Here is a 24,036-nt window from a genome sequence, read left to right on the forward strand (position 1 = left end):
ACAGGTATATAGGGGCAGAGACAGAGAAAGGCTTTAGCTGTAGAAACACCTTTGCAACTGAGATTACACAGAATGTCAAATCATTTCACAGAAACATTCAGTTTGCCAGTTTCAATTATGTTCAACAAGTACCAAATTACAAACGACTTTTTATGTGTAATATGTCAGTGTAACTTTAGGGTATAGGTCAAGCCTTCACTGCACTGGTTTCTCCAAACATTAACACCTTCCCTTACACGTCTACTTTCAGCTAAATAAAGAAGTTGCTGGAGGAATTTCACATCTACAGTCTTGCATCTCCTTCACAGTCTGGCTGAGAAAATCTTACCTATAATTAAAGAATTCATCCAGCTCACAAAAGATTTTAACACAAATTCTTCTGCCTTGACTGATTTCAGAAGCTTTATTGAAGCAGCAGAAAATTACAAAGTCAAGCCACATCCCTAATTCACCACACTTTCCACCTTACTTCATTTTAATGCCATAGTTTGTTTACAGCAATACAATCCCATTTAAAATGGAAAAAAATATTTCTATATTCACTGTAGGAAGGCAGTGATATGCCAAAAAATAGGTATTAAATTCTCTTTTCCCCAGGTTTTATCACTGAATATCACCTCTCCTTCTGGAAAGCAAGTATCTTTCCAAACCACAAGTCCTTTCCTCAGACTTTGGTAAATGTTTATAAGGGGATTTGGTTACACTTGCCTCTACTCTCTTACCAATTTCTTATGCCACCTGAAGTCTTAAATGTCAGGGGAGACAAAAAAATCTGTTTCTGTCCTTCCACCAGCAAATCACTTTCATCCCTTTTCATTTCACAGTAATCAACTTCAAGGCACATTTGTTGCAACTTCCAGTATCGACTTTTCCTCCTTCTTTTGTCCCTGTTATCAACCCCCCCCTATTAATTTTAAAAAGTAGGAAGTACCTAGGACCATGTTTCCCAATTGTTGGAAGGAAAAAACCACTGTTATTCAAGCTTATTCTCATAAACCTTGGTAGAATGGGTTCTCAGTCTTTTAACTACTGCTAAGGTTTCTAAGACCTCTGTTCCCTGTGGTTGCAAACTTTTCAATTCCCACAGGACACGCTCTCTCTGCTGGCACAATTCCCTTGATTTCTCTGGGTTTATCTTGGCAGCAAATTTGCCCTCTCCCTGTCTTTGTACATTACTGAAATCATTCTAAAAGGCTAAAGTCAGGATTTCATAACTGGACATAATCCAGGGAGACATGATGTTATATGATGAAAGAATCTACATCTGAGGCAGCAGAAGCACTGCTGGCCTGGCAAAAGCTGGGAATGTCAAGTAGTCAGAGTTTGATGTTTAAAGGTTGTTTTCTTGCTTGGGATGACAGAAATGGCAGGGTGACACTTTGAACTAATATTGAGTTATTTTCCACAAAGAAGAGTTTACGTTCCTGTCACACTGAAACTTAAGTAGTGGTATGTCTTAAGTTTCTTTAAAGAAAGTGTGTTATTCTTTTTTCTTTCTAGGAATTTTTCAGCCTAATTTAACACCGTAAGCAAAACCAAACCAGAAATTAGCTAGTCATTAGTTACTGTAAATCAGCACAGACCCCCTGAAGACAGTGATGTCATGTAGGTAAGTAACACTGCTGACTTCTCTCTTACCTTTTTTTTTTTTAAACTTGAGATTTTTTGACAATTCTACCATGATATTGGGAAAAAAATATATATATTTAATTTCCCTTCTTTGACACCAACCTTCCGTTCCAATAGTGACGTTTGGAAAAAGATAATATACCTTCTAGTTTTTGTTGGTTTGAGGGGGTTTGGTTTTCTTTTTCATTTTTGTCAATAGCACACAAGCCATATTTATCTTACAAATATCAAGGTAGGTTTTAAATGTGTTGTAATCTAAATTTAATTTTTCAGGGAGGAATGAATTGGTAATTATCTTCCTTAATGAAACGTGCTGTAATTTCAGGTAGTTTTTAAATGGGGCATGACTTGTACTTAACAGGACCATTGCATAAATGCCTTTCAGTTGCAATTTAATGAGTTGATGCCCAACTCATTTTTCCTGACTCTTTCTACATGATTCTTCCAAACTTACTACAGGGGAGCAACTCACTTTCTTCAGATTAGGATGAACCACTACTGAATGAAATTATTGAGCCTTGTAAACAACAGTACATCCCTTGCTAGTCCCTGCCTGTAACTAAACGGCAAATAGAAAGAATAAGAACATTAAAGCAGCATAATCACATGGAATTTACCAGTTGCTACCCAAAAATAATTACTTTGTTATCATGGTAGTGGTAAAGTACTAGTTCTTCATTGCTAATAACTCTCCCAGGGCCCCTATCTTTACAGGGACCATTGCTCTGAGTCATTAATGTATAATAAATTTGCAATGGTGAGTGAGCAGGATCGATCCCACTCTGCCTCTTTCCTTACCCTTTCCAGTAAAGAGGCAAAACTGCCTGTGTTTAATGACTTGCCTCTTCAGCAGCAGAGAAAGAACTTTGCATCTCAGTTAATTACTGTGTGCCTTGGTTTACTGGATTTGCAAAGCATGAAGTCTCACTGAAGAAAATGAGGATTTGAATATATGTCCAAAGCACTTTGCTAATCAGAACTGGACTTCAGCACGTGTGTTTACTGGAGTTACATCTACAGCACTGCACCCCTGTAAGGCATTCACTCCACAATGCAATTTCACAAAGTTCATGTCCCAATTTTCACCCCTGTGAATCACAAACACATCTTACCTCAGACAGCACAGGAGGGATGTCACCCCTGTCCATACATGAGGATATGGACGGTGACTTAGCACTGAACGTGGAGTCCTCTCCAGCAGGGAAAACTCTGTGTTAGCTGAGAGAGCTGGTAAGGAAGAGGAGATAAAGTGGATCCCAAGTATGAATAAGCAATGTTTCTGAGATATGATACGTGTTCTTTCTAAACTTCTAATTTATTGCTGTTATTGTTTCTTATTCTTCACTGAATTTTAAAACTGTACAAAAGGAAATTGAAAAGTTCATGATAGGAAAATCAAGCCTTAAGTGTATTCATCACACAAACAACTCCATCCCTTGGTATTTTATGTTCCAATTCAAACAACACATCTGTTCATAATTGCATGCCTGACTCGGTAAGTTTACTACAGGCTACAAATTTATGAGTGGTGGAAACACTGTAGGAAGACAAGGATAAAGCATTTGAAATGCAAAGATCTTTAAAATAGTATATGTAAAACACAATTTCAGACTCTAAGATATATCATAACCTGTGATTTTTTCTAATTCAAAGCCAATACACTTCTGTACCTAAGTCTGGTTGTATTGATGGTCTGTCATACTCTAGAGAAAAAAACACTTCTTAAAAAAACTGGTATTTCAATCTCCAAGTAATCAGTACTTAGATAATCACCATAAATCCCAGTTTCCATAACAATATATGTCTAAATTCCTCTGGAATAATTTAGTCCTTTGTTGTTCCCTATTAAAAAAAACCACCTTTAACATATACATCTTGGGTCTAGTACTTCAAAGTTTATTCTATTGCATTTTAAAGCTGAGAGATATTTTTTTTATTCCATGATACTGAAATATTGTTGAATTTATAGCTCTTCTATCAGGGCTGTATAAAATCCTTCTTCCCCATAGAACTACATACTCCTCCCAACATTCAGTGGTATAAATATGTGAATGGCAGCAGTCCCACATTGTACACTTCCAGAATAGATTGAGTAGAATGGAATAAAACCAGTGGAAAGCAGCTTGTATTCTGAGCAGCATGAACATCCTGAAGAAAGAGTGAGATGGGAATTCTTTTCAGGCAACTGAGCCTGAAGATTTTGCCTCCCAGTAGAAAGGACAAATACCAGTGGCTTTTAGCAAGGACTCTGCCTTGACCCAAGAATTCAATATTGTGAAGCTTCGTGGCATTTATCATTCTCTTCTTTATTTCAAATCTACTGTTTATGTTAATGCACAAGGAGGAATTTACAGAGCTCGTGCACTCCTAAATGAAATGTAACGATTTGATGTCAGGGCAGTGCTATCAGTTAACAGCACTGAGCACAGCTGCCACTGTCTTGCCATGATGTGAATTTTTTTCGCTTTTTATAAACTTGCAGTGCATATTCTTCCACATTATACCTTTACTACCTCTTCTATCACAAGCAACTTTCTGGCTGTACTAATTGTAACTGGTTGTTACAATGAATCTGGGGGTATTCAAACACCTCTCCAATTTTACAGGACCAATTGAATTTGCTGACCCAAACAGAGACACCTACCACCTTCTAGCATTAGACTGACTTATAATGCACATCGACATGAAGCAACAGGTAAGACATCCCAATACTCATGGGAATAGGACTATTTCCCTTTTTACCTACCCCAGCAGGTTGGTAGGAAGTCAAAACAAGGGAAAATGGTCCTGCTAAATCTAAATTGAAAAATAAAAATTATCTTGGAAAAAAAGTGAGAAATGTTTTGGAAAAAAGAAAGCTCTTATCATCAAATTTCCAGAGCATCTGTTAGTGAATAACAACATTTGTAAAAGGATTTGTCATGAAAAACAGTGCTTTCTGAACCATTCTGTCAGGTCCTGTAAGAGCAGCTCCAAGTATAAGGCTGACTTGCTCAAAGAGGAATTAAAACCTCACTACTTTTATTCTGCCCATACCTTACACTGTTTCCTTGGAAGAGAATGGAATCACTGAAAATTAAAGCTAAAAATTAGCTAAAGAATCCTACAGGGATAAGAGGTTTTTTGTTTGTGGTTTTGTTTGTTTGTTTATTTGTTTTTCTTGAAAGAAGGCTAAAATTCAAAAATCTGCAGAAAACTTCAGAAGTTTGGCAGCTTAATAAAACATTTCCATTCAGGATGAAAGCTTTTACGTCCTTGAGAAAGCACCTGTAATGAGACAGATAGCTTTTCCAATTGAGTAACAGGACCTGCCCTTTCACTTAGCCTTGACAAGGATTTTTTTCCCCAAACACTGAACTAATCAATAGTTGTTCAATAATGTACATGATTAGTGCAGTACAACAGTGTTTTCACCCTTCTAACATAATAGAAAACAAACATAAGGAGAGATTTCTGAACCCTTTTAGGCACTATTACATGAAGAAGGTTTTTAAGCCTTCTAACTACTCTGTAGGTTTTAATTTATAAAGCTCAAATATCTAAACATGCAAATGACATTTTTCTAAATTCTTAAAATATCAACAGAGGTATATCACTGAGCTGTTGAAAACATCAAGGAGTCATTAATATTTTGTTTTAAATCATTTCTGTTCAACTTATTTATCATAAGAAATTATTGCTTTTATGTAGATAGAAAGGATTTCATAATTGTATGAGAATAATTTCCATAGCTAATAATAATGCTTCTCAGAAGATCAACTTCCTGATTCTGTAACTTGAAGAGCCCAGAACTCTTCATAAAATCATTCCTCAGCTTTGTAACTCTCCCAGATCAGTAATGCCATTCTTTTTATAGCAAAATGCTTAAACATTTGCACTCCCAGGCTTAAACTCAACCATTTGCTTGATCTCATTTGGATCCATTACCTCCATTTTAGCAACTGCAAGCAGAAATTAAAAAAAAGCTAAACAGTGTTTATAAAGTCTGTGTCACAGAAAGAAGCTGAATTCAAGATGTCTAGTTCCAAGACTTCTCCTGTAAATCCTTCACTTCTACTTATTAAAAAGGAAATAAAATGATTTAAACTCTTTCCTCCTCTTAGACCCTTTATGCACTGCTTTCCCTGGGTGCAGAGCCTGTATAGGACTGAAATACAAGGTATTCCAAATGGTTTATCTAAAATGAGTGCTAAATCAATGCTGCAGTTGTCACATAATCTTGTACACCTTCAGTCTAAAAGTTTAGGTTTCAATAACATCTCTAAAATGCCTGGAAATACAAATGGATACTATCTAGAAGTCAATGAAGCTGCTGAACTGAAAGGGCAACCTTCAAAATTGGATCAATGGATCATGCTGTGTTCTAAACATGACTGTTGTTGCCTTTCTGTCTGAGATAGGCCTGTATGAATCAGAAACAAGAATACAAATGAGCAAGTATTTAGCAGCACAGAGAAAAAAAATCCACTTTTGTTCAAATCCCTGGTTTTAAGAAGCAGTAATAGGTTTACAAAAAGTGGGTGATTCTACACATACTCCAGCAACTGTTTCAAAGGGTTTATCTGTCTTTAAAGAAATTAATAGGAAATCCAAAGATGGAGAATCTGAGTTATGGAAATAAAGCATTGTTTGAGAATACATTCTGCTCTTAATGTGAATATCTTACAACTCTAGGGTGTTGTGCATCCAAGGCCACATACCACAAAACCAAATTACAATACCTGTCAGAGTCAATGAGTCCATTTCTTCCACCATGGGTGAACTTTGGTTTAGGCTATGTTTTCAGTGCAGAGTGTGAGAATGGAGAAAAATACAAGAGACCATTCAGACAAGTAGTGTCTGTTCCCACTTTTGTCAGTACTGCATTGCATGGCCTTAGGCAACTCACACCTTCATTATGCTTTAGTTTCCCCAACATGTAAACATTTCTCCAGCTGGGGAATGTTGAAGGCAGAACAAAACCACAAATAAGTGCAGATGCTTGTGTGATAATTTCCCTTTGAACTGGATTATTTACAAATAACACCATCAAATAGAGTAGTCAAAGGATTATCATCTCCAATAAGAACAAGCTTGCAAATAAAATTCTTGTTATTCATTATGAATGTCTTGCAGACATAGCCAAGTTATGAGTTGTTGAGTCTAATTTCCACTCCAATATCTCCTTCTCAGACTCTCAAAATATATTTGACTCTTGGTCATGACATAAATAATCCACAAAACCACATTCATAACACTGATAACACTGATAATTATACATCACTTTCTAACTGAATAGAACACAACCAGTGGTAAGGATACAAGTAATGAAGCAGGACTCCTCATGTCAGTATTAAAGTGCTGTCATGAAAGTCATATACACATGTAAATATTTTTCATCTTGTTACATACAATGTGAGCAAATACAAAAGCAAGATTTTACACATTCACATTTTAGTAGTGTTCTTATTAATAACTACAAAAGCCTCTGCAACTGAAAGACTGCTTTCATGATTATATATATATTGTGAAAAATATTCAGCTTTTGCTAATGGATATAGGCAAATTTATCCTACGCAAGGAAGCTGGTGCCCTGGCTATTCCAGCTGGAGTCAGCTGAAGTATGGATACACTAGAGAACCATGCAAACATCTCCTGCTTCCTGCTGTGGCTGCCTCCCATTCTCACTGTCTTTGCAAAATGCACAGAAATGCAAAAAAAAAAAAAAAAATTAGTCAATTTTCCGAGTGGAAGTTTAAATGGATGCATTGACATGTGCAAATGGACAACTTGGAAATGGTGACTGATCTCTCCCGTGTGTCTCTGTGCCCTCACAGGACCACCACTAATGCACTGTTAACAAGTGTTCCATCATCTGATTTTAAGCTCACTGAGAAGCTGGATTAAAGATCCAGGCAAAAGTCCCAACTCTGTACATCTTTCTATGCAAATGTAACAAAGTTCTTTGGGATTTGAGCATTATAGGTGGCTAAATTCCTTAAATTATTTGTCTCATTATAAACCTGTAAGTTTTTCTTTTACAGTTGTTCCAAGGTGATTTTCTGACCTTTTTTTTTACTAGCCTTTAAAAGTAGAAAGACCTCTCCATCTTAGGAAAGAGACTGCTTGCATCCACAAAATGAACCCATGACAATGAATCAATGAGAACTTTTGTATTATTATTATTCTACTCTAAATAACAACTAAAAGCCTTGTGAATGACAATAGCTGAAAATAGCAGCAAGGTTTGAAACACAACAGCAGGTGCTCTATAAGAACCCTGTTCTTTTCAGCTGGTTTTCACATGTGCACACAGGCAGCACCATTTGCAGGCTTTGACATTAAAGAGCTGAGTAGACAAACACACACAACAGATGCCAGTGGAAATTTTACTGTCAAAGTAATATTTCACAAAAAAATATTAAGGTCTGTACTAAAGGCGTTCAAATTTATAATTGCCAATAGCAAAAGAACTCACAGCTACCAACCAGTTAATCAACTACAGAAACCAGCCTTGACACTTGTAGAGTCAATTCAATCAAAAATATCTGTCAGCACTGAAACATTTCTCCTGCTGCACAAATATGCATAACATGAGCAAATTTCAGAGTGGAGAAACATACTTAGCAAGATAGACACAGAACACAAGCTCCAAACCTATGGGTCATATTTTGACACAAAGAGCTGAAAAATTCCCAAAGTTAAAAGGAGCTAGAAAGGAACCCGATCTTGGATCATTTCCTGGGGTAACAATGCACAGTCCTTCTGACTAAGATGCTTTTGGCAGATTTCATTTGGAAGAACATCACTTCTGTATTTTTAATCTCTCCCTGTACACAAGAGCCAAATTATACACAGTCCTTTGGAACAAGCCTCTTCTGCTGCAAGAAAAGCTCTGTTGTGGCTGCCAATTTACTCTTAACTTACCTACCCATTCATCACAGCACAAGATGGTAGCTCCAAGTAGCCAGATCTCTCTCTTTTGTTGTCACCAAGAGAAAGCAGAACCTCTTCTGCAGCAGTGTACTGGCCTACAGCATTGCTTGGAGCCATCTAAGCAAATAATTTCAGCCAGAGAAACAAAGCTCACACATAGCAACAAACAACATTTCACAGAGAGAAAACTGGCTGAGAACAACAGTGTGAGCATTTGAGATGGTGCCAGCTTATGCAGCAGAGGAGAAAAGACACAAAATCTTCCAGCTGCCCTAGGAAAAGATGTGAGAATAAAAGACACAGTGCAGGAAAGGTGCCCTATAAGAGAGAAAACAGAGGCATAACTTCAATGTGAAAAAGCAACATGGTACAGTGGTTGGGTGTTCGTGCCAAAGTAAAAACACATCAAACAAAGCAAACTGAGCCAAGAGGGTTTTCCTCAAAATACTCTTTGCTGGACTGGTGTGACTCAGAAACTGACAGCCAGCCTTGCAGTAATGTCCCATTCTGAGCAGAGCAACTGCTTTCCTAAATAAAGCTACTGGCCTCTACAAGGCTCTGCTCACAGATATTCTTTACCTTTAAACTTCTTTTGATGTGTGTGTTTTCTCATGAGTCTACATGCAAGATCCAGAACTTCTATACTGTTCTAGAATCAGAAATACTGTTTTGAAATTAATTCTTGTTAAGTCACAGTAAAAATAAGAACACACATCCACTAATTTTACAGAGTCAATATCACAGGCAAAAAAAAAAAAGTCAGCAGACTAAAGCACCTCCTCTATCTTCCTTCTCTCAGAATATACTTGTTCCATGCAGAAAGGAGCTCAGAAATTCGTCTTGATTCTGATCTGGCATTTGAATCATATGTTTTTGCACTAATTAAATCTGCCTATGTATAAATGACTCCATCAAATTGCCCCTGTGCGCCGATCACGCTTTCTTATTCATGCCTTTTTAATCTCACTTAATCTGTTTTAATGATAGCCTCTTTGATCATATCATTAACAGACTACTACTGTTGAGGCTACTTTCAAGAATACTTGAACTGGCCAAAGTAGCATAATTTTGGTTCTTGGGTACTCATTACAATTATTACTGCAAAGCTACTTTCATTTAATTCACTCTCCCCTATAATACTGTTTGTGTTACAGACCCGCTCCAGTTGGGCAATACTTACAAACTAAACTGCACAAGATTAGTTTAGCCTATGCTCTTCTTTTCTACAGTCAAATTGCTCACTTTTATCAAGTGTAGACTTCACTGTTGATATCTCAAAAAGTCATAATGGGTGGAGGGTCTGGAGACAGAATCAGCTCATAGAAAGTCTCTTTACTGCCCTGATAATGTCAACATTATGATATGTTGTTCTTGCAACCTTTAAACTAAAAAAACAAACAAACAAATAACAGAAAACCAAACCAAAACAAAAGAAAAATAATATTAAAACCTTCAAGCAAAGTTGGATGGCTTTGGGCCCACTTTAAAAATCACAACTGAGAGTTTGTGATAAGGAATAACTTATATTTCACACACACCCCCACTCTTGATAGCCTAAGCAGAGAATCATGACTCTAATCTTATTTATATGCAAAAGAGCATTATGCAGTCAAGAAAGGCTTCATTCAAGTAGAATGAATCCAAACTACTGTACAGTTTCAAAGTATGTTGGTTTGGTTTATTGTCACCTATTCTGAGTGTTATATGCAACCTGAATAAGTAATGTAGATTTGTGTGTGTGTATGTTTAAATATATCACATCGATATAAAATTTATAATGGAGTGTCTGCACCATTTTTAAATGTATAGTTTTATGTATTTTTCTATGCTTACCTTTATCCCCCATTAGCAACCTTGTGTAGCATTACTGTTCATTGGTACCATCATGTGTCAGACCACACCGTGATCACGGGGCTGCAGAGTTGTCTCCTCCCTTCATCCAGGTCACAGACTTATTTGGTCCAGGCAGTAGCAGCCAGGTAGTTGTGTCTGAGAAGTCCTGCTTCATGATATTTTCCATTTAGGAAATATCTCTCTCTTTCTCACTTAGGAATTTCTGCACACGAGTAGCTTACAGGTCCAAACCAGAAATATTTCTAAATCCAACACAATTAATAAACATTTCTGCAATGTCCACAGGCTTATTTATTACATGAAGAGGTAACAAAATCTATGTTGCTTACAGAAAGGTTGACCTACAGAAATGTAAGTTGTCCTCGATGCTTTTAGCAAATGCAAGTTGTTCCCTGGACAACATTTTTTCATTGCATGAATGTGTCTTCCTTTCATTGTGAAGCCAGAGCAACTTAACTAAAAGATGTTCAGCTATGTTTTTAATCATTACCAGAAGCAAAAGAGAAGAATAGAAAATGCTTATTTAAGTCTGCATTGTCTCCCTTCCCTCTGGCTTACTTTCTTCTCCCTGGTTCTAATAGAGGGCAGGAAGGTGGCTGGCAAACTCTGAACATCTACAAACATCACACACTTATACACCTCTTTCAAATTTCCTGAGCCAGAAGTATTATGGAGAAAGTTGCAGGACTTTCTCACATCTCTCAAGCCCACAGAGAGAGAAGAAATATGAAATTGTATTGTTTGGAAGGTAGTACAGAGGATGAATTTAACAAATCAGAGCCTCTCAGGCATCAGAAGAAACTCAAAGAGCTGAAGTTCTAATATTCCCAAGGACATCCACACCTGCTGCTCTTAGACACAGATTAACATGGACACTGAAATCAAAACTAAATGGATTAAAAGAAAGAAAAAAAGAACCTTGCCAAATTTGCACAGCTAATATTAATGCAAAGGATTAGAGAGAAAATCTTAACTGCAATCTCAGTCTGTGCCTGGGAAAATCATTATTAATTACAAACCATGTCTCATAACATCCCTAACCAACACAGCCTCACTGGAGCACATCCATACACCAGGTGAATTCCCAAGGTGAACAGAAGCACTTTGGGTTGTAGTTGTTTTCTTCCCCTCCTTTAACAAAATACCCCAACTCACACTGGGTAATATCTTATTCAGTGCATAAAATTACCATCTCCAGTGGGCCTGGCTTCACACTACATGAGACATACTAATGAGGCAGGAAGAGTCACACAACACTTAAAAGTCACAGGAGAGATTTCCAACTGACGTGGAGTGTCACAGCTCCATTGACTTCAAATAGAGCTATGCCACTGTGTCCCAGCTGAGGATGTGGTCTGCAAGCCTTCAGCTCTGCTGCAGGACAACTTATCATTCAGACAAAGTTGTAATGCCATCCGTTAGGTTTGCTCTGAAGAGTATATGGAAATTTCAGCCTGCAAGCCAGCAGGAAAAACATGTTTTTACAAGCATGAATTCATAGAAGAACTGCTGAAATGAAGCGCCGAGTTCAGAACAGATGCCTCCAACAGAAATGCTGCCACTTGGAACACTGCACAAACCCAGCTGCTCCAGGGCTCCTCTCAGAAGGACAGACTGCAGTGTAAGAAACACGGGGTGGGGGAGGGAAAGAAGTGCATTTCCAGAGAGACCTTATTTCTCAAGAAGAATCAGACATAAAAAGGAAAACGGATTACATGTCAAAACAGCACTGTAAACATAAAAGGGTAAGAGATACAGCCTTATGAATAGGTAAGATAGAAAAGTATGTGCTGGGACTGCTTAAACAGCATTTTAAAAGCATAGTTGTCAATCAGAAAAAAAATCATATTCAAAGATAAAGTCTGATGTTCTTTGTGCCTGAAATTACCTAAGAGCAACTTCAGGCAAAGATTCAGGGAAGAAAAAAAATGTACCCATTTTCTGTTTATTTTATGCACTTTGTGGTACAACTTGCTTAACTGTTCCCCATGTGCAGTCAGTTTTGCACCAGCCCCATGAAACTTGGGAGATTTACTTAAAAGTAGGCTAAGACATCTAAGACATTAAGTCTACAAATGTATTAAGGTGTAGGCATCTTTGGAGAGAATATGCTATAACTAAGAGGCAATGCTGGGCCATGAAAAAGTTACTGCACACTGGCCATTACATTTAGAGCTGAAAAGATTGGTGGGTTTTCAATGACGCAGTGAGACATGTCCTAGAATCACCTTCCATTTGGAGTATCGGAAGGAAAACCTCGCCTGCTTTAAATATGTAATTATTTACATTTCCGAAAAGGGATATGTAACAAGGAGCCTTCAATGATATTAGATTTGACACTGTTTGACTGTTCTGTGTTTCAAGGGAAGAAATTGATGATCCGAAATCAACTCCTACTGTATAGGACTCAGAAGAAAGGCTAAGAGCTGAAAGTCAAATAAAATAAGTCTTACAATCCATATTTCAAAAGTTCATGAAGTGCAGGCTGTTACTTGGTCCATTCAATTCACTTCAGTACTTGCATTTACATGGTCAGATCCATGCCTTTACAAACAGCATAATGGTAGGAACTCTGCCCATCCCAGGCAAGCTGGAGCTGATCAAAACCTCAAATTTTCTTTTTTGTCCTTCAACACGCACTTTACTAAAAGATTTATTGTGCCTTGGAATGAAAGGGAAGGAACTTTAAAATATACATCTGTACAAAATGCACAAAATACATGACTGCGTCAATCCTCTATTTCCTAAAGCAAACAAAATATGCAGTACTTGATGACTGGACATTTGTCAGACTGCCCAGAGCCTGCTGCTGTTGAAGGAAATGGCTTCAGAAGAAGATTCAGAGCTGAAGTTCTCTGAAAGCCAAAGTTCCCCTCAGGATTCTTCCAAACGCTTCTCCTGCTTATGCAGAGGAGCTGGGAATAAAGTCGGAGTTACCAGGACTTTTAGGTTTCTGGAATTTCTCCACGATGAGGCTGCAAAAATGCAGAGTATCTGGCTCTTGCAGCCCAAACTGCAGTGCTCTTTCAGTACTGCAGCTCCAGAAAACCCAGCAGCTTGCCAGGTCTGTTAGAAATCATTTAGGTTGGAAAAGGCCTTTAAGAGCATCAAGTTCAACCATTAATCCAGCACTGCCAAGTTCTCCACTAAACAATGTCCCCAAGTGCCACATTTACACATACTTTGAACACCTCCAGGGCTGGTGACTCTGTCACTTCCCTGGGCAGCCTGTTCTATTAAAAAACAGACTGGTTTCCAGTGGATGCTTGCCTGGCAAATGCAATTTAGCTGGGACTAGAGAAACCAGAAAAAATGTTCCAGTTTCAGCTATAAAGCAATTTTGAAGAAACACTGCTCATTATTCAGTATCTGTATCTTATTTCAGCTGAACAGTAATCCCTCTAGGAATATTTTTGAATTTCATGGTCAATACAAAACAAATACTAAGCAGAATAAGAAGATTACAAAGAAGTGTCTGGAATAGAGACTAATAAATGTACCCTCATCTCTAACAACCTGATGCTTTGCTCACAATTTCTACAATCATAGAAATCCCAGCTTAGACATTTGTGTGTGTTGTAACTTATACAAGTTTGCTTAGCACTGTGCGCTCTTAAGTAAAACTATTACTAATTAAGAAAATTGAGTGGAATTAATGTGGAATTTGATACTTCTCTTAAGTATATTTGGTTTACTTGGCAATAAATTAGTCAAATATTTAAAACTAATAAATTTGGAATAATGTATTAGTAAGCAGAGATATATACAATTATTGGTTCAATTAAAGTACATGAATTAGGTCTAACAAAAGACTTATGAATGCTCATCTTTCACCTCATCTGATCCTTCTGTCCAAAACTATCATAACTTACTTCTATCCTCAACCATAAGTGTGTTTGGTTTTTATCAGTGACCAATATAATATGTCTATAATGTTACATGGCAAAAGCAAACACTTCCATGAAGATGCAGGGACTTAAAACATCTCTGACATCTTATCACAGTTAAAAACCCAAATTCTGAAAGAATGCTTAAAGGGAATTCTTCAGGTGATTCGGTACATGAAATCAGAAAAGATCCTCATAACATCACTTCTGGGATAAGTCTTATGGCAGATGTGTGTGCCCCCACAGAGACACTTCCTGGTACGTGGTCCATTCAAGAGCAAATAGTTCTCCCTAACAGTGCTAACAATTTGCCTGTCAGTCATCTCAGATTTTTAACTGATGTTGCTTAAAGCCATAAAAATGCTTATTTTCAGAAAGCTATTACCAAATTATCTATCTCAATCCCAAACGTAATGGAGTATGTGATAGCATATTAATATATGCAATTCTATGGTAAAACTAATAGAGTTTTACCTATTAGTAGTATTCTATGGTAAAACTAATAGCAGAGAAGACTCACAGCAACTGTGTATTGGATTGCATTCAAGTCAAAACCAACACACCACTCACTTCTCACAGGCCCTGTAAGGTGTCTGACCAAACATCCACAACCGAGAGCTTGAGCCTCACTCCAGACTTGTACTGAAGTTTCCCTCCAGACAATCCCAGGAGAAGAACATTAAACAAGGAAGAGACAGAAAGAAGGAAAGTCTCAACAAAACTCTATATAAAAACGTCAGAAAGGGATGAAACAGAATTTCAGACAAAATATCCACCAAAAGTTGGTGGATATCATATGGAGAAAATGGGCAGCTGAGGTTGTTGGAGTCCTCTATAGATTAATCTGTTCCCAGACTCCAGACTTGCCCCTGCTGGATACCTTTTAAATTATTGAATAAAACAAAAATTTACCCTGGAAGAAAATTCAATGTTTAACTTTTACAGCAGAGGGTTTTCCTCAATCACATTTCTGAGGTGTTTTGCTTGTAGAGGAGCCAGATCAATAACCTTAAGCTTAACAGTTTTATTTACTACAAAGCAGCAGGATAAGGCCATGGGAAAGAGGTAGTATTTATGGTACAAAATTAACCAAGCAGAGAAGTTCTCTGCAGCCATTTAACCTTAGGAAGAGCAAAAATCTGCATTTAAACTTTTCATTTTTCTTTTTCTCACATTTGAAAAGAGTAGAAGAATCACTTCTGTATCTGCAAAGTGTCAGCAATATTTGTCAATAGCAATTCTAAAGTTTGTGTGTCTGGAAAGCTCTTTAGTTACACACTGTTTCCTAATATTTTTACCACTCAATTCTAGTCAGAGACAGTACAGTCTATAACAGATACTGAGTGGGAAACAGCCTCATTCATTAAGTTGTATGAAAAATCACCCATTAGGTGAACAACCACCGCCTTAGCCATGATTTTTAAGGGATGTTACAAACACCATGTCCAAGGCAAAGGTGCTGGGCAGAATGGAAGCCAAACTGGTGATCTTACTGACTCCTGTCAGAGATTAATTGTTACCTGTTTATTCTACAGATGCTATCTTTTTCAAAGGTTAGCTCTTGAGAAGACATAAGATCTTTTGGGATTCTATACTATAATTATTCGATATACCTTAGAAATAACAAGATCAGTATTTTCATTTATGGTAATTTAAAATAAATGCCTAGAAGAATAATGTTATTTCTTGTGCTGACACATCAAAGTAAAGGTATATGAACAGCGAAATTTGTCCTGGTCTTAAGGGTTTTTTTACTGCAGTGTTATGGTGTAGACTCCTCATTATAAAGTAAGAGACCATTTACAAGCAAGTTTTAGGTTGAGAACGAGGCTTGGATTTTAAAATGACAGCATATTTTGGTCGTTTTCTTTAGAGAATGTTGTAAACTTTATATAAAAACTTAAACATATGCCAAAAAGAACATATCACATATTTCACTCCTACAGTATTTTAGTTTTGGAGATTTGTCAAATATTAATCACCCTTTTTTTTTCCCCCCTTTCTTTCTTTAGGCAAAGCAAGAGAATAATTGAATGACATATGAATGCAAATGTACAGACTTTTATGCAATCCAAAGCAAGAACGGGATCCTGAAAGGGTCATAAATAATTTTACCTGTTCCATATTCCATGAAGTTAAATCTGAGTGGCTCAGAACGAGCTGGCTGCAGCTGACTCCTATGCAACTGCAATATATTTGGTAATTCAGGTCAAAATATCTTCAGGCACAGATTAAATCCAAACACAGGGGCATATATCATTTAAGTTTGTCTTTAATCTTCCATATTGCTTCCATGCTTCCATATTATTGCACTGAAAGACTTTGGAGCCTGTCTGTATAATACCTGTGGAAGACCTTGAGAAAGCCACAATAATAGGAAATTTTATGCCTCAATATTAACTATAAATCAGTGCACAGAAGAGAGAGATATTTTCCAGTATTAAGAAGTGGGCACAGAAGCATGACTTAAGCAGGAACCAAATGAAGAGGATGAAAGTTATAATGGTGCTCCATAATCAACACAGCTGTGCCATAATTTGATTTTCATTATAATGACGCTATTTAGACATGCCTTGCATATTGAAGATTGAGCATAGTACATAATTATTGATTAGTTATAACCCATTTGTATTTTATGTTTATTTCATCTGACAATAATTATCATACATCTGCACTAATTAATTCATCATCTTTTACTACTGGAGCTGAAAGGTAACTAGCAGGAAAAGCAGGAAGGGCACTGAGAAGAAAAGCAGGAGGCCCTCTAAAGCAGTGATATTATTTGCAATATAATACTACAATGATGCAGTTTGCTTTTTTATTTTTATAACACAAAGAGGGGCAAATGACTTTCTAGCTTAAATGTGCTTGAAATGACCAGTAAATTGCTCTCTAAAGCACGCCGAAGTGAAATTTAGCAAATATGTTGATGAGAGGAATATCAACCTGTCATTCAGTGTTAATGTTAATGGCCTGCGAAATCACAGGCAATTTTGGAAAAAAATGTTTTAGAAACTGTGCAGAAGATTGCCTGGCTTTGGAAGTACAGGTTCTTACACTACACATCTTATACAGCAGAGTACTGAAAACTTTCTGAAGTGCAGCTGTATGTTTTGTGAACCGAAGTTTGTTCCCTAAGTAGAAATCAGAAAGCTTGCGTTTTTACTGATGGATGGTTTCATCAGCCAGTAACACAATTACTGGGCAGGACTGAGAGAAAAACTGTGCGTGGTGCAGACAGCCCTAAGCCAGAGCCAAATGAGACAGAGGCCAGAGGAGCAGATAGACATCGGCAGGGAATTGTTACTGAGACTTAGCAAGAGGGGAAATGTTCTAAGCAGAAATATTAATGTGTTTCCACCTGTAAAATCTGAGCTTGTAACTAAGTGGCACTGCTATATTGTATAGAAGTACCAACTAGCCCATAGGTGTGCCAAAGACACCTATGATGCTCCATTGCACCTCGGGAATGTACCTGAAAGGGATCAAATAAGGCAGTGATTAAAAAAAAGATCAAAGGTATAGAGAAGTATTCGAACTTTTCCTCCATGAATACATGTGTGATGTAAAGACATATGCAAAGAGCTGCCTTCTCTTCCAGAGGCCCATTCCTCAGGAGGCATCCACAGATGACAGTGAAATTCAACATTGCTCTGCTGAGCTCTGCATGATGTAGACAAGCCCAGGGTAGGCAATAACCTGGAAGTGTCATGCTGGAGGCATGGGGGATATGCTCTGGTGCAATCCAGAGCTCCTGCCTGGCATACTGACGGAGATGTGGGTAGCAGAGCCATGCACTTGCTGTTATTAGTCACATGCTCCATGCATATTTAGTCCACATCTTGCTTCTCTGGCAGGGATCAGATTGTTTTCAAAATGTGAAAATGTTCAAAGGTCCTATACATTACACTCATATTACTGGCTAATAATTTAAACAAGCTCCAAAATCATGTTTATTTTGCCAAATACGTTTTGTATACTTTACTAATTAAGTTAATGCCTTTTGAGAGACTACAGTAAATTGTACCTGTCTTGTTATGTAAGAGAGGTGCCTGCTGAACTTGAAGACCCTGCTCTACCAAAATGAGAGAAAGGCAACTTCACACCACTGACTCTGATGGCTTATGAGGGATCAGTAAGAACTTGGGGCGAGAAAAAATGGACAAATAAGTTTGATTTTATCAATCTCTCATGTTCCTAGCAAATATTTTCCTTCTTTCCTATCAATTTTATTCTCATCACATCTGTTAGGCAGATTGTCTTAAGCATAGGAAAGCAAACAAATTACAAGAATTTTTTATAAAACCATAACCCTCCAGAAACAGCAAGCAATTCTTTTCATGCTTAAATTTGATCTTTAGGGAGCAATAGGATAAACTCTTACAGAACAGCCTGATAACAACAAACAGAACTCTTGAATAAATGGAATTTTGAAGATAAGACTCACTGAAAAGCTGGAAATCATACAGCGAAGTGCTACTGAATAAATATAAAAACACTTGATATAGCCTCAGCAATATAAATCACAAAAATATGCACTTTTTTTTGGTCTTGTTTTTTTTGGGGGGGTAGCTTCACCAAATACAAATGTTTCAAAGATCAAGTCCCCAAGTTTGGTTCAATAGTTTTGTATTTAGGATATTCAAATGCATATTTATGGTACTTCATTTATTGTGGCTGATGATATACTAGTGTTTTCTTAAGCACACACAAACAAGGCAGTGATAAATAGCTTGCTTAGGTGAAACAAAAAATGTGACTCAGTCATTTGTTTCAGCCCTTGAGTTGTGAATGCTGCTGCATATCTTTTACATACATTCACCTCCCTTTTTGCCATTTTTCTGCCTATCAAATTATCCCTGACAAAGCTCCATCTAATACCTGACACCCACTTACATTGCACTGATTTCTCATTCTCCTCCCTGAGCAGCTTCCTCTTGTCTTTCTTTTCACTGTCTGCCCCCCCCCAATGATTCCTCCTGCGAATTTGCTGCCATCCCTGGGTTATATCTCAGCACCAGGACACTGATCACCTCCTAGAACACAGACAGAGCAGCTGTCCTACACAAATTTCTAAGTAAGCAGGATACCAAGTCTAGGATATATTATATGCCGTCTATACAGAGTGATTTAGGAGTTCACTGGTATCAAAGGCAGTAGCTGGCTTATCACCTGGCCCTTATTTGGTATGGCCTTTATCTTCATGTGCAGTACAAGGCTTAGATAATGTGGTAATGGCCCTGTAACCCAGACAAAGTGCCAAAATGGAAGAGATCACCTTCCAATAGAGTTAGAAGCTCTGGTTTAGAAAAAAAAAAAATAATTAAAAATTTGCATTTGAATTCTGCTTAAGATATTGAAGAAATAAAGTGCTGTTGTTTCCAGTGACTGTTTCTTTTCAATGGAATATAGCTACATTCTTTAATCCATTCGTTGTTGATTTTCCCACTGGGAACTATGGTAGCAACACATGAAATATCATTCACTTAAAGAGAAAGCAGAACCTCTGGGTACCTCAGCTCTTTGTTTAGGTGTGTAGATTTCCTTCTTGGTTATTTTTATATCCTGTGAAAAAGCTTGCTCCATCCCATCATAAGAACATAAACAGAACATCCAACGCACAACAACTGTGTTGTCATCATAATATTTCCTATATTTGCTGATATTCTAGTATTGTAGCCAGACTAGTTATCTAGTGTAATACTAAATATTTTCTTATAATGTACATTTGTGCCATATAATACCAACACAATTCAGCCAAGTGTCTCATAAAAGGGTTTTGCAAATTCTTCTGAATTTTTGTCAGTCCCCTCTGAGCTGACACTTTCTGCCTATCTTTCCACCCTGCTAGATAGAGCTAGTGAGTCACATCCCCTGCTACACAAATACAGTCACCCTGCTGTGGAGGGTTAATGACCATTAAAGCACATTTCAGACTGATAAATGCACTCAGCCTTCATGTGATTTTCATCAGGAACTTGATTATCAATAGCAGCAAGACCTCTGGAGAAGGCTTACCTGATATTAGCAGGGCAAAGTTAAAATACAGACAACCATTAATGATTATTTTTCATCAGATACCCTGACAATAGCTAAAAGGTAATTAAACTTATAGGTAATTCCTTTCAGCTTCAGAACTCTGCTGATATGAAACAGAACCATGCTGTGCTAGTGTGTGTTGTGCACATTTAAACACACTAGAAAACAACTCGAGATTTACAACAGGACAGAGCAGCACAGCAAAGGGAGACACATCATATTATCGCCTTCACTTTTACATCAGGACACAAAAGAAGAGAAGAGATTAATGGATTCATGCATAACAAGTTTCTGGCAGTCCTTCCCCAAAAGGGAACTCGAACTGAGCTGTAATTACAGGGCATTTCAGACACAACTGAGAGCCAACATTCATCACCCTCTAAATTAACAGTTGTGGCACTGTCCTGCCCTGTAAAAAAAAAAAACAGCTGAACTTGGCTGCCTGTTTTATATCTTCTGTTGACTCTCCTGCAACTTTGATTTCTCTCACTAGATTCCCTGACACAACAGTTTTGGTGTAAGTGCTGTATATACAAATTTAATATGTGAAATTGTTCAAACCAGTGATTTGTTTGTTTTCTAGTTTACTTAGGGAAAACCAAATGGGAAGCTGTCAACACATTGTAAATTGGGTTACAATTTCTAAAGCTATTACTAAATAATCAATAATAGTTAATAACTTGTTAGATGGTGAAATGTCAAGCGGAAAAGGCCAATGAGTTTAATGTTATAATAGATTGGCATTAATTACATGAACAAATATTTTTGCTGTTGAAAACTGTAACTCCCCAATAAAGTAAACAATAATCTGGTTTTGAAAGAAAAAATGCCCAGCTGATAAGAGGCAGGATGAGTCAGGGAATGTGTTCAGCCTCTTACTTAAATAAAAACCACTGTGATACAATACAGGTAAATTTTGCTGTCCTGCAGTAGAGAATTTCTCTCTATACCTACCATTTTAAAATTAAAACAAACGCAAACAAAAAACCACAACAAACAAACAACCTCACCAAAATAAATACAACTTTAAATTATCTTTTTGTCATCCTTCTATTGTTTGATAATATGCAATATATCATTGTTTCTAAGTGGTACAACTAACCTGGTACAAACTAACCCTTTCCATAGAAAATCCTCTAGGAGATGTTCTGCCACAAGGAATTTGCATTAAAAGTTTTTATGGAGTACATTTACCACCACTATAATTTGGGACAGTATTTAAACACAACAGAACCCTGTGAACCCTGGGCTTTGCCACTGTCTTCTGTGTCTTTCCACACCAAACAAAATATGCATATTAATGTGCACTGCAGAGATAACAAAGGCACTCCCGTCTTACCATTATTTCTTCTACCTTGTGCCAAGAATGACAAAATCAGTAATAAAAAAATGCATAAATCTAATGGCATTCAATTCACGAAAACAAATGAACAGATCATAGAAAATATTGACAATGATTTATCAAACCTTACTAGGTTTCTGAGTCAGTGATTGATTCCAGTTCCGGCCTCTTTCCACATACACAATTGATGGGAAACATGATAATGCAGCACATGTGGCATAAGGATGGGGCCAGCTCTAATGCTGCCTTTCATCTGCTTTCCTCACAGCAGTCAACTTCTTTCACTCCCTTTTTCTGCAGGTAACTACATGCAGGATCCTTTATGTTTGTGTCCTCAGAACTTGCCTGTAAATCCAAGCAATTCAGTAGGACATTAGGGAAAAGCACGTCTTCATCTCCTCACCCAGGGTCATGCAATAATTACTTTCCCTAGGGATTAAATGTAGAAGTGTTTCAGAGCAAACCAGTCACCCCTCTGTCCTGAGAAACAGGAACGTGCTGTCCAGCAAAAACCAATCTGGCCTTCTGCCTTCAATAAGGTGACTATGGATTTATTTTAATGCAACTGCAACCAGCCAGGCCCTCAGGTCCATTAATGATTAAGAAACAATCATGCAGTGTGCACCCAGCATAAAATTCTTTAAAAAGATGTAACAAGAATGTTGGTATTTTACTACAGTTGCAAAGGGGAGCTTGCTATAAATACCTCTATCAAGTTAATTGTTATTGGAAAAGTACTACATTCAAAGAGGAATTGAATACCAGTTATCCTGCTTGTAAGCCCGAATTTTTAAAATGTAATTTCATGAAACCTCAAGACATTTTACAAAGTGAGGCTTTATGGAATTCAATTTGACTCATACCTGAATTTGATCAGTCAGCAGACTTGTGGTGATTGCCTCCATTGTCATGCCACCTTCCCATCTGACAGTCTGCTGGGCTGAATGTAGTCTAAAACACATTAAATAGAAGGTTCATGTTTAATTGCACATCAATTTGATTATTCTATACCCCATGAGTGATTGTGAATAATCTTTTCCTTGGCCTCAGGGGGAAACAAGAAAGCCCACCAAGTTTGCCAGTTCCGTTTGCCACACGTGAGGAATGTTCTGACACACGTGGGACACCCTCGGATCTGCAGCAACTGCAGGGTGTGCACAGTGAGTTGCAGTATTTGGCTTCACAGAAAAAAAGAATTGCCAGCAGCTTTGCAACTGCCCTTTCTGGTCCAGTTCTGTGGTGAAAGATATATTTTAGGGGAAAATATAGCTTAACACTAACCATGTGTATATTATACATAATCAATAATGAATACTAGAACCTGGTTTAACTTGGTCAAAAGTACAAAAAGTAGTTCTTTAGTTTTCTGACTTCAATAAAATGCTCTTCAGATTAGCATACTCTGGGAATTAGAAATGGAGCTTCAGCTTCTGCAATGACATATATGGTTACAAAAATACAGGGTTTTTTAGTCTCATACAAAGGTTCTTTTGTTCTTCGACAAGGTCATTTTATAAAGTACAAATAGTATTGTAATATCATCTGATTGTGTATTTCAACTTAATACTCTGGTGAATGTATTTTATCTAGACATAAATAAAAAGTGAGTCTTAAATATATCTATTGTGGCAGGATAAAAGGAGGTTGTTATCCTTTTAGAAAACTATGCAATTAGAAAACTATGAAATTAGGTATTCGTTTAAGTAAAGATTTAACCAGATGGAAGTTAAAAATAACTTTTTTATTTAATACTACTTTTGTAGCAACTAGTAGGTTTTACTCTGAGATTTAGCTGGTCATTTAGGATTGATGGATAAAACCTCACTTTACACAACTTTTACTAACTGAAAAACATTCTTAAATCCCATAATGCATTACATACTACGTGAAAGTGCAGTTGTTGACTGTGCCATTACAAGTTTATTATCCTGTTACTGCTGTAATTGCTCCTGGGTCATTGCTTTTTTGAAAACTGATACAGGCCAATGGTGTAATTAACTGTGGGCAATGCAAAGAAGCCCAAGAGAATCCTTAGAGCTCCAGGATTATGGGCATATGTTTTTCAACACACTGGACTCGAGAGTATAGAGTTATGTAATCTAATAAACCTGGAAGCAAAAATATTTACATGCAGTAAGATAGCAGAGAAAGAGGATGGATTTTTCTCATAGGTAGCTTGTAGGTTAGGTAAAATCAAGAGTATACGAAGACGTCTTAAGGGCAAGATTATTTTTAAGATGTTACCACAGAAAAAGAAAAATATTAAAAATTAATAAAACTCCATTTTACCATCAGTCTCCAGCTGCCTTTGCCACAGCCTCATTTGGACCCAATACTCTGAGTGTTGGCACTAAAGGAGGGAATGTTCTC

At 37.2% G+C, this 24,036-nt stretch overlaps 1 long non-coding RNA gene across 1 annotated transcript; it reads left to right on the top strand.

The window, feature by feature from the left end:
• Positions 1-1,498: 1,498 nt before the first annotated feature.
• Positions 1,499-22,769, top strand: LOC127474468 (uncharacterized). Its single transcript, XR_007905862.1, has 3 exons — positions 1,499-1,609; positions 4,236-4,324; positions 22,717-22,769. It is a non-coding gene; the product is annotated as an uncharacterized LOC127474468 (long non-coding RNA).
• The last annotated feature ends 1,267 nt before the right edge of the window (positions 22,770-24,036 follow it).

This window comes from Manacus candei, unplaced genomic scaffold (genome assembly GCF_025592945.1).
Source record: "Manacus candei isolate 608988 ecotype Guabito, Panama unplaced genomic scaffold, ASM2559294v1 h1tg000005l, whole genome shotgun sequence".
NCBI classification, from domain to species: Eukaryota; Metazoa; Chordata; class Aves; order Passeriformes; family Pipridae; genus Manacus; species Manacus candei.